Genomic DNA, 7814 nt, shown 5'->3' with positions numbered 1-7814 from the left:
TCAAATACAATAGTAAAAGGTCCTATTTGTAGATAACTAGTAGCTTAGGGTTTACAAAAATGAGTAAATGACATAAAAATCTACATCCGGGCCCACTTGGTGTGTGCTTGGGTTGAGCATTGAAGCTTTCATGTGTAGAGACTTTTCTTGGAGTTAAATGCCAGCTTTTGTACCAGTTTGGGCGTTTAACTCCCATTCTTGTGCCAGTTCCGGCGTTTTACGCCAGAATTCTTGAGCTGACTTGGAACGCCTGTTTGGACCATTAAATCTCAGGCAAAGTATGGACTATTATACATTGCTGGAAAGCCCAGGATATCTACTTTCTAACGCAATTGAGAGCGCGCCAGTTGGGCTTCTTTAGCTCCAGAAAATCCACTTTGAGTGCAGGGAGGTCAGAATCCAACAGCATCTGCAGTCCTTTTCAGCCTCTGAATCAGATTTTTGCTCAGGTCCCTCAATTTCAGCCAGAAAATACCTGAAATCACAAAAAAATATACAAACTCATAGTAAAGTCCATAAAAGTGAATTTTAACTAAAAACTAATACAAATATAATAAAAACTAACTAAAACATACTAAAAACAATGCCAAAAAGTGTATAAATTATCCGCTCATCACTTGGGCTGAAGAACTCCCACAAGTCCTATGGGCATATCAGACAACCCCACACTCCACTACAGGAGAATCACCTTTCCGATTAGCTTATGGAGGCAATGATCCCAGTAGAGATCGAAGAAGGATCTCCTAGAACGATCCTCTACAATGAAGAGGTCAACTTCCAAAATCAACGGGAAGAACTCGACCTACTTCCGGAAGTCCGAGAGAAGAAGCCTTTAAACGATGAATGACCACCAGATATAATTAGAAAGTAGTCCAGCGAAGTTTCGCCAATAATGATCTCATCCTCATCTGAAATGACATCGGAACAGGTCGATCAGGAGAGGGAAAGCTAGCAGCTAACTGAAAAGGACCTTACCGAGTTATAGAGGTATTGGAAAAAGGCTACTACAAGGTGTCCGACCTCGAGGGGTGAGAGCTGATGACATGTCATCATATACCTATTTTTCTATGCTTTTTCATACAAGAAGTTGATGATTTGTGCTTAAATATTAAATGCTTTTGTGCTTAAATGATATATTTTCTTGATCTCTTAAATTTATAAATCTTGTAGGAAATAAGAAGAAAAAGAAGCAAAGAAGCACAAAATATGCTAAAAAGGAGAAAAAAAGAGCTTTGGGGCACACTTTGAAGTTGGAGCACACTTTTGAGTCTTAGGCCACGCTTTTAAAAGCATGGCCCATGACCAAATTAATGGAGAATAAGCAATCAGCACACACTGCTCTGCTCTTGCCAAGGGCAGGGCAATATCTTGATGAAACAAAGTGAGGTTGGAAGCAAATTTTCGCTAAGTTAAAATCTGGGCGCTCACAGCATGACCATGCCTACTTCAAAGGGCTATAACTTGAGCTACAGATATCCAATTGATGTGCTTCTAGTTGCGTTGGAAAGCTGACATTCAGAGCTTTCCAACGATATATAGTAATTCATATTTGGCGTACAATTGAGGCATGAGTGAAAGGAATCTTTAAGGGCCAAAATCAAGCAAAAATAAACCAAAATGCTTCCACCAAGGCTCGAAGAGGGAGACACAAGGAAACCAAGGAAGTATGCCCTCAAGGAGAGCAGAATGCTCTCTTGGAGGGCAATGTCGTGTTCTCTTCATGAAAATTCAAGGAAAAATTGCAGTAACTTCCTCCACCAAGTTTCGAACACAAGACCTCTAGGAAGGCAAGCCTTAGGCGTGAATTAGGTGCCAAGAAGAAAAAGCCAAGCAATGCACTCCATGGGATTCGAACTTGGCACTCGCCAAGGAAAGCTTGCACTGCCCACAAGGAGGGCAGGGCAGCATTCCGTGGTGCATGGCACGCACATCCTTGGCACGGCTAGCACGCACAATTGATGCACAGCAAGGGAGCTTCGGCCAGCAGCAAGCACGCACGGGCAGGGAGAAAAGGCGCACCATGACAACACTGCCCTGCCCTCCACAAGGGCAGGGTAGCATCCTGATGCCTGTCCCACACTTGGCACGCAACATGCTTCCTCACATAACTTCCCTGCTCTGCCCTCTATAAGGGCAGGGCAGCCTCCTAGGAGCAAACACTCATGGGCCAAAATTCAACCAAAATTCCATTTAAATTCAATTCCTCTCCAAATTGAATCAAGGCCAACCAAACCCATTTCTCCTCAAATCCAAAGCAAGCAAAACCCACATTACCATGACTCAAAGGCACAAGAATCAATTAGATTAGGATTTTTATTTTTATTTTAATTTCCTTCTCACTGTCACTTTGTAAAGCCTATATAAGGCATCATTTTCATCTTTGTTAGGGGAGCTCGATTAAAAAGAGGCTAGCTCCACTAGGGAGCATTAGGAGTAGTAGTAGAGAGCTCTCTCTTTAGTTTTTCTCTTTGTTTTGAAATTTTGGATTGAGGTTGGAGAAATTCTGTTTCAATCTTTGATCTGAAATCCATCTTTGTTCATATGCTGCATAATTTCTAAGAATTGAAAGTTGAATCTGAGTTTTCATTTACTGTTTTCATCTTCATTTCTTCTTTCTTCTGCAAACTTGTTTTCTGTTGGATCAAGGAAGGGAGTGAGATCTAGACTTGTTCTCTAGTCTCATCCAACCCCTGAGATCTTCAACTTTCCTTTAGCTATTGCAATTGAGCTGCATTTTACTTTCTGTTTGGTTCCTCAATTCAGTTTACATTAAGCTTGCTGCAAATCTCATTTACATTTCCTGCACAATTTTAATTCCTCTGCAATTGTTCTAAGTTCCAATTCACTGCAATTTTGCTTCTCTGTTTACATTGCTCCCAATTTACTTTCCTACAATTTAAGCTTGCTACAAGAGTTTTGAGTTCTGATCTATTGCTCTATTTAATTTCCAGTACCCCAGCCCCTTTACTTTTCATGCAATTTACATTTCTTGTCATTTAAGTTCTTTGCAATTTACATTTCTTGCTCTTTAAGTTTCCTGCCTATTTACATTCTGTCATTTACAATTCTTGCCAATTTACTTTCTGTTGGCTACGATTTCACTCAATTTCACTTCAATGTTAGCTTGACTAAACTAATCACCTACTAAAGTTGCTTGATCCATCAATCCCTGTGGGATCGACCTCACTCTAAGTGAGTTATTACTACTTGATGTGACCCGGTACACTTGCCGGTTAGATTTGTGTGTTGGAAATTCGTTTTTCCGCAAAAACACCATCAAGAGCTACCAAGGTCACGGCACGCCTGCAACCTAAGAAGGTACTATAGTTAGGAGGTAATAACGATCTTAGGTCAAGGTGCACTCTTTTTCCTCAAAAGGTTTTTTAATGAGGCGCCAGCTGAGATCTACAGAAATTGCCCAAAGGGTAAATACCCGCATGTACATATTCTTGCCTATATTCCTATTTTTTATTTGAATAAAGTCTTTCAGATTCTCTACAAAGCTTTTCCTTTTTACCAAGATTCATTAATCTGAGCGCAAAACTTCATCACCCGATTACAAAGCTATAGGTCGGCAAAGATGAGAACCAAACTCATCGCCCAATCACGACAAGGTCAGCAAGATGAAAACCAAAGTCGTCACCCGATCATGACAAAATCGGCAAGATGAAAGCGACAAAAATAGATTAATGCAAGAAGTTATAAAAAAGTAATCCATAGAAAGAGGCCTGACGAGGTATGAATAAAAATGGATTGCTAAAAATAACTTGAGAATGACCGACTAGAAGAAGTCGGACCAAACCGATTAAAGAGACAAAAGTTATAAAAAGTAATCCATAGAAAGAGGCCTGACGAGGTCTAAATAAAAATGGATTGCTTAAAATAACTTGAGAAGGACCGACTAGAAGAAGTTGGACCAAACCGATTAAAGCGACAAAAGTTATAAAAAGTAATCCATAGAAAGAGGCATGACGAGGTCATAATAAAAATGGATTGCTAAAAATAACTTATAGGAAGGACCGACCAGAAGAAGTCGCACCAAACCGATCAAAGCGATGAAAGTTATAAAAAGTAAATCCATCGAAAGAGGCCCGACGAGGTCTGCTTAAAAATGGATCACTAAAATAACTTAAAAAGAATTGACAAGAGAAGTCCAATCAACAAGAGAAGTCGGACTAACAAAAAGCATCCGCTAAAAGGGATACAGTTTTGCCCAAAAATCCACGACTCAACAGCGAAAGCTATCAAAATTGGCCAGACTGAAAAGGTTCTACAAGAACACTAAACAGTGGCCAAACATGTTAACTCCAAGAATCACCTCGACAACGTTATGAGGTCAGACAGCAAAGCATCGGCACTCTATAGGGATCCACAAAAAGCAATCAGCATATCAAAGAAATGCCAAAATCATAAAAAGAACGTCAAAAACTCAAAGGGCCACGCAAAAAAAAAAAGTTGACCTCAAGAGTTCAAAGTTTTTGTTTTTTCCAAAATAAAGTTGCTAAAGAAAAGCAACCAAATGTCCAAAGAAGCCAAACCATAGTGGTGCACGAAATTGTGATCTCTAACAATGGCGCTCAACTTGGTATGTGCGTTTATAACTCAGCACTTTCTTCACAACTTCGCACAACTAACCAACAAGTGCACTGGGTCGTCCAAGTAATAAACCTTACGTAAGTAAGGGTCGATCCCACGGAGATTGTTGGTATGAAGCAAGCTATGGTCATCTTGTAAATCTCAGTTAGGTGGATAATAAATGGTTATGGAGTTTTCGAATAATAATAATAAATAAACAGAAAATAAAGATAGAAATACTTATGTAAATCATTGGTAAGAATTTCAGATAAGTGTATGGAGATGCCGTGTTCCTTTTGGATCTCTGCAACATACTGCTTTCATACTTTCAATCCTTCTTACTCCTTTCCATGGCAAGCTGTATGTAGGGCATCACCGTTGTCAATGGCTATTTCCCATCCTCTCAGTGAAAAAGGTCCAAATGCTCTTGTCACAGCACGGCTAATCATCTGTCGGTTCTCGATCATGCTGGAATAGAATCCATTGATTCTTTTGCGTTTGTCATCACACCCAACAATCGTGAGTTTGAAGCTTGTCACAGTCATTCAATCCCTGAATCCTACTTGGAATACCACAGAAAAGGTTTAGACTTTCCAGATTCTCATGAATGCCGCCATCAATTCTAGCTTATACCACGAAGATTCTGATTAAGGAATCCAAGAGATATGCGCTCGGTCTAAGGTAGAACGGAAGTGGTTGTCAGTCACGCGTTCATAGGTGAGAATGATGATGAGTGTCATGGATCATCATATTCATCATGTTGAAGTGCAACGAATATCTTAGAACAGGAATAAACTGAATTGAATAGAAAATAGTAGAAATTGCATTAAAACTTGAGGTACAGCAGAACTCCACACCCTTAATCTATGGTGTGTAAGAAACTCTACCGTTGAAAATACATAAGTGATGGTCCAGGCATGGCCAAATGGCCAGCCCCCATGGTCTAAGAACTAAATGTCCAAAGATGGATCTAAGATAAAAGATGAAAACCAAGATGTCTAACACAATAGTAAAATGTCCTATTTATACTAGACTAGCTACTAGGGTTTACAAAAATAGGTAATTGATGCAGAAATCCACTTCCGGGGCCCACTTGGTGTGTGCTTGGGCTGAGCTTGAGCTTTACATGTACAAAGGCTTCTTTTGGAGTTAAACATCATGTTGTAATGTGTTTTTGGCGTTTAACTCTGGTTTATGACGTGTTTCTGGCGTTTGACTCCAGAATGCAGCACGGAATTGGCGTTGAACTCCAGTTTGCGTCATCTAGACTAGAACAAAGTATGGACTATTATATATTTCTGGAAAGCTCTGGATGTCTACTTTCCAACGCCATTGAGAGCGCGCCATTTGGAGTTCTGTAGCTCCATAAAATCCATTTCGAGTGCTGGGTGGTCAGAATCCAACAGCATCAGCAGTCCTTTGTCAGGCTTTTATCAGAGTTTTGCTCAGGTCCCTCAATTTCAGCCAGAAAATACCTGAAATCATAGAAAAACACAAACTCGTAGTAAAGTCCAAAAATTTGAATTTAGCATAAAAACTAATGAAAATATCCCTAAAAGTAGCTAGATCATACTAAAAACTACCTAAAAATAATGCCAAAAAGCGTATAAATTATCCGCTCATCACATAGTTACAAAATATCAGAGTCTAAAAGCCCACAAGCCGGGCTAATGAAAAGCATCTGAAATCACAAAGGATCCAAAGACTTCTTCGTAGCAGCATCCTAAATAGAAGGGGAATGATGTTTAAAGGGGTTGCATCCAAATGACTTCTTCAATGTTTAAGCACAAATCATCAATTTCTTATATGAAAGAGCATAGAAAAACATGATATAATGACATGTCGTCACAACACCAAACTTAAACCTTGCTTGTCCCCAAGCAAGAAAAGAATCATGCAATAAAGATTAACAATCCAAGGTAGGAAGAATAGCAAGTTAATGTTCATGGTAAGCTAGTTTTCAATGCATGCTATAATCACAAAAGAAATGTAAATGATTGATGGTTTTAATTTATGAAATCTTTTCCTTATAATTTTTCCTTGAAACAAGCTTTTGATTTTCTTATTAGCTTCTCCTTTTGGGTGTTTTACCCCATGAGTTGATAACAAAGCTATAACTCTAAATGCTTTGTTTTCAAGTATTACCACTTGATACATAAGCACCACAAGCATTTGAATTAGAGGATTTCATTAAGCTCATTTGTTTCGTTTCTTAACTCTCTAATCATTGATGCTCAGAGCCTTGAGCTTTGAGGGAGTTCTTTTGCACTTGAGCCTAGCCTTGACTTCTAAGTGTTTTGTTTTCAAGCTTTTTGCTTGATACATAAACACCACAAGTACTTAACAATTGAATTGTCATTGGTACTCAAAGCCTTCAACTTTCTCATTCTTTCCCTTTTTCTTTTCTTGCCTTAATTTGCATTTGCTTCTTCAAGGTTTTCATGATTTCAAAAGATTTCACAAAATGTCCTAGATGAAAACTTCAATAAATAAAATCTAATGCAATTAAGCAACATGTACTAGCTTTCCAATACTTGTATGCACATGCTAAGTTCTTCTTTAATTCCTTGTTTGTTTATGATCATGATACTTTACTGCTTTTGAATTCACAAAACTCAAGTTGGTAGTCATAATGTCACAACAACATGTTGCAAATCAAAATTTAGGCTATGCTTATTCATACCACACATGCATACAGAGAGAATAAAGACAATCATGCAATTTGAAGTGCTGTAAACAGATGAGAGGAAAATGATCTTTACAACCTTGTAATTCATCTCCTCTATTGTTTTCATTTTCCTCCCATTTTTCTCCGTCCCATACCAAACTCAGAATGCTTGATCATCCTCAAGCAATAATTAGAACAGTGGCTATGGGGCTAACATGGATCATGAATGTATTACACAATGAAATGTTAGTAACACATGTGTTTAAGCAAGAAAAATTAAGAATAACCATCAAGGCACAGAGAAATAGAAACATTGTGATTGCAAACATAAGAGGGTGTGCATGATACATTACATAAAGAATAAGTGGCACACCAAACTTAGTGTGACACTTTCACTTGAAATTGATGCAAGTATCCAGTAAGGGTTGGAAGCAAATTTTGTTGCATAGAAACACCAAACTTAGAATGCAATCCTATGTTAATTTTATTTGAACTAAAACTAAATGAAACTGTTGTATGTTAAGTACAATCACCAAGCAAAGAATCTGTCATGAATAAGGATCTCTTGGTG

Source organism: Arachis duranensis, chromosome 3 (assembly GCF_000817695.3).
Source record: "Arachis duranensis cultivar V14167 chromosome 3, aradu.V14167.gnm2.J7QH, whole genome shotgun sequence".
NCBI classification, from domain to species: Eukaryota; Viridiplantae; Streptophyta; class Magnoliopsida; order Fabales; family Fabaceae; genus Arachis; species Arachis duranensis.
This window is presented reverse-complemented; position numbering follows the sequence as displayed.